Source organism: Dendroctonus ponderosae, unplaced genomic scaffold (assembly GCF_020466585.1).
Source record: "Dendroctonus ponderosae isolate FM_Combo_2020 unplaced genomic scaffold, Dpon_F_20191213v2 Dpon_F_20191213_1, whole genome shotgun sequence".
Classification (NCBI taxonomy): domain Eukaryota; kingdom Metazoa; phylum Arthropoda; class Insecta; order Coleoptera; family Curculionidae; genus Dendroctonus; species Dendroctonus ponderosae.
In genome coordinates this window covers 26,689,165-26,693,340 of record NW_026017110.1, presented here as the reverse complement: position 1 = coordinate 26,693,340, position 4,176 = coordinate 26,689,165, and the positions used below count along the sequence as shown (strand labels likewise).

The 4,176-nt window shown below is 34.0% G+C and overlaps 1 long non-coding RNA gene across 1 annotated transcript in view; it reads right to left on the bottom strand.

The window, feature by feature from the left end:
• LOC125502679 overlaps positions 1 to 1,495 on the bottom strand; it is a 5,593-nt gene extending 4,098 nt beyond the window's left edge. Inside the window, exon 1 of the long non-coding RNA XR_007280450.1 lies at positions 1,251 to 1,495. This is a non-coding gene — a long non-coding RNA (uncharacterized LOC125502679). The remainder of the gene's footprint in view (positions 1 to 1,250) is intronic.
• Positions 1,496 to 4,176: the final 2,681 nt, after the last annotated feature.

The following is a 4,176-nucleotide window of genomic DNA, read 5'->3' as shown; positions in this document are numbered from 1 at the left end:
TACTTCTATCACTCTATTCTACAAGTTATACACTTACAGCACTCTGCAGTTTACTGCTTGTACCTATTTATTTGCCCTATTGGGCCATCTGGTGTCTGGGTCTTTTTTTCCTGGGCCCGAAGTCCTCTGGGGAGTAATCTACGGCATTTCGTAGCTCCTCAAAGGGGTGGTTTTCGGCCTTTTCGAAGGTCGTGGCTGCTTTTCTTTTTAGTAGGTCTCGTAGTGGCTCCCACTCTAGGTCCCTGTAAATTTGACGATTACGTACAACCCAGGGAGCATCTATGGCCATGCGCAGAAGTTTATTTTCTGTGGCCTGGAGCTGCCTCAGGTAGGTTTCTGCCGCATATCCCCACGCTGTGGAGGCATACGTCATGGCCGGCCTGATGACACTTTTGATGAGTAGCAGCTTATTTCTCACATTCATCTGGCTTCTTCTGTTCAGCAGGGGGTACAGCGTTGCCGCTCTAGCCCTTGCCTTGTTGATTGTTGTTTTTACATGTTGTCTCCAGGTGATGAAGTCATGCACGATTGGATCGGTCCTGAGTGCGTTTACTGAGTTCATCGACCATTAACCGCGTTTCGGTTTCTTTATTCTCCTAAAGGGATGCCTTTTATGGTTTCGGCATCAAACCGTTCAGTGCATCCTCCACTTTATGTACCCATATAAAATTAATCCACTATGAAAAGCTCAAAAAGAAGATCTGAATAGTTTATATTTTGTGCTAAATTTTAAAGTATGGCTTTTAAACTTCTTATTACCTACACTGTAGCTAGTTGAAGTGAAGTGAAGCTCTTTAGAAGTTTCAGCAGTAGTTTTCTCTGTTACATAGTCCAAGTATCGTGCATAAAATTAAAAACTTTTTTATGATCGTTTTTTTGCCAGAAAACGCTGAAACACGCAAATTTCTTGAAATTACTGTTCAACTCATGTAAATATGAGATTTAGTGTTTCAGCGTTTTTTTTTATCGTTCATAACAAGAATACGAATTTTATGCACGACACTTGAACAACACTGTATGTATCTATCGTGTTTCAAAAGTTTTCTTTAGTTTTCTTGTTTCTTAATTTTTACTTGGATGGAAAGTAAATCTGAGAGTAAAAACATGACTTTTTAAACCGTTATGACAACATATTGCGCTTGTAAGACACACATCTGAGTGAACATTGAGCGAATTTTACTAAACACAGCAGCACAGAGCCTCCAGTTTATTTTTGTTCAATGTTGGTAAGCAAAATTTGTCGTACTTACCAGTTAAGCTGACGTTAGGTAGAGTTGAAGTGTCTTGATATCTTGATATGCTACTGCTTTTTGCGGCTTATTAAAATCCTGATAGAAAACTAGGAATTTTGCTTTTCTTTCACTATGTCTGTTTGTTTGAAATTCTGAATCTTTATAATGTCAGGAAAATGTCCCTTCTGAAGTCACTTCTGAAGTTTCAATATGTACAGGGTTATTGGTTGAACTTTGGCCACCCCGTTTTTGCAACTAATTTGAATTTTAGAGAAAAATATTGAAATGCAAAAGTTGCAGATAATAACGTCTAGTTTATTTTAAGATAATACCAATTGATTCAGGGTGTCTGAAATTCAAGTAGTGGACCAAATTTCCTTTTTTTTAATGAATGGCTTATTTTTGATTGCGTAGCGATATATTGCGAGCTTTGGCCAATTTTAATTGTCAATTGCGCTAAAAGTTGGGAGTTCTTTTTGAATTTTTCGTCAAGTTTAAAAATTTCTGGAAAATCAGCAGAAGTGAGGTTTTTAGTGAAATTTGGTCCGCTTTTCGATAAAACCTTTTTCTTTACGGTGCGAAAATTTGAGTTTGTTTATATAAATGGATTGGGAATTACTAATTGGTGTCTAACTGCACTTCAAGTTGTACGGTTTTTTTTAAATTCCTTGTCAAATTTAAAAAAATTTTAAATATCAGCAGAACTGGGGATTTTTGTGAAATTCGGTCCGCTTTTTGCTAAAACCTTTTTCTTTACGGTGCGAAAATTTCAGTTTGTTGATGTAAGTGGATTGGGAGTTACGAATTTGGGTCTAACTGCACTTCAAGTTGTACGGTTTTTTTTTATTTCTTGTCAAATTTAAAAATTTATTTAAAATCAGCAGGACTGGGGATTTTTGTGAAATTCGGTCCGCTTTTCGCTAAAACCTTTTTCTTTATAGTGCGAAAATTTCAGTTTGATACTGTAAGTGGATTGGGAGTTACGAATTTGGGTCTAACTGCACTTCAAGTTGTACGGGTTTTTTTTTTATTTCTTGTCAAATTTAAAAATTTATTAAAAGTCAGCAGAACTGAGGATTTTTGTGAAATTCGGTCCGCTTTTCGCTAAACCCTTTTTCTTTATAGTGCGAAAATTTCAGTTTCTGATGTAAGTGGATTGGGAGTTACGAATTTTTGTGTAACTACACTTCAGGTTGAACGGTTAAACGGTTTTTTTAATTTCTTGTCAAGCTTTTAAATTTCTGAAAAATCAGCAGAATTGGGAATTCTAGTGAACTTTAGTCCGTTTTTCGATAAAACCTTTTTCTTTACGGTGCGAAAATTTCAGTTTGTTGATGTAAGTGGATTCGGAGTTACGAATTTTTGTCTAACTACACTTCAAGTTAAACGATTTTTTTTATTTCTTGTCGACTTCAAAAATTTCTGAAAAATCAGCAGAAGTGGGAATTTAAGTAAAATTTGGTCCGCTTTTCAAAAAACCCTTTTTTTATGGTGCAAAAAATTCAGTTTGATGATGTAAGTGGATTGGAAGTTGTAGGATTTTGCGTATAGTTCGAATATGCAATAAAAAGTGCGGCATTCCATTAAAAAAATGTAATTTTGAGCCGCGACTTGAATTTGAGACATCCTGTCTTAATTGGTATTTTCTTAAAATAAACTAACACACAAGCAATAAAAAAAACTAATAATTTGAAGAAAAGCGAAACTAAAAGAAATGTAAACTAGCTTTTTCAACAAATAGAATGCTGTAATCTACTTGCAAATAATCAATTTTCCTTCATTTTTGCACCTGAAAACGTTTTATGAGCGGCTGACTGATTAAAAAAGTATGTTTTTATCACAAAACGCTTTACAATTTTCAAATGTTTCTACAATCCCGTTGTTTGTAAGTATTACTTAATTTTAATCTTTAAGCTGTTTTTATCTCTTTGGAATTCAAGTGATTTTATTAGGTATATTTTTCATTTGAACTTGCACATTAAGAATTTATATCAAAACTTAGACGGTATCTTCTTATTAGGTACTTAGGAATAGCTTCAGTTTCCTTCTTAAAAACTTCTCAGTTAGCATTCTCTATTAAAAGTTCAAATATTTTTCAATTTTTACATTTTAATTTAAGCATTAGTACGTAAATTATGAGTAAAGTTCGACAAAAGTCGACAATGCAAAACCTTCAATCTTTGTTACAATTTATAAATCACATTATTTATTAATTGCGTATTTAAAAAAAGCTCATAGGCCAGAAAAGTAATTTCGAACTTGAATTTACCAGCAAATCAATTTAGTGGTTTTAAATTTAAGTAACTTTGATTGTTTGGAATATGCATCTTCTCTGGCGTGTTTTCTTTAATTTATTTCTGCTAATTTATTCTTTAATGTGCTTTAGGCAAGCGCCTTCTGCATTATTTTATTTTCTAATACAGAACTGGTGAAGGAACATCAGATAATCAGACAAAAAAAGTATTATTTGTAATAGACGATTTACCACATTGTGGCTGATAACAGTTTAAAAATCAATGTTGATATTACAACACAGTTCAACAGCTTATTGCGTTTGCCAATTTGCGCAAACGGAACTGCATGAACATAATACAAATAACTTCTATATTTAAAGTTAAAAATGGCTTAAAGATGAGCGAAGGTTAATGAGTTTATTGTTGACGATTTTTATGTTTTGATCTAATCGTTTGTTTTCAGAATTGAAATCCGCACTTGGCGAAAAATGGGTAAAGTCGATGGAGTCTTGCAGTCTGTGCGCCATTTTAGTAAATTTGGCCGGAGTTTCCGGATACAAAAACAGGTAAAACAATTCAAAACAACCACATCGATGTTTAGTTTCTGCTGCTTATTGAGTTTTGCGTTATGAGAATTTTGAAACTTCACTAAAACTGAGTAGTTTTTAGCATCCTCACCTCCAGCCCTCAGAAAGCGTGAAACCACAAAG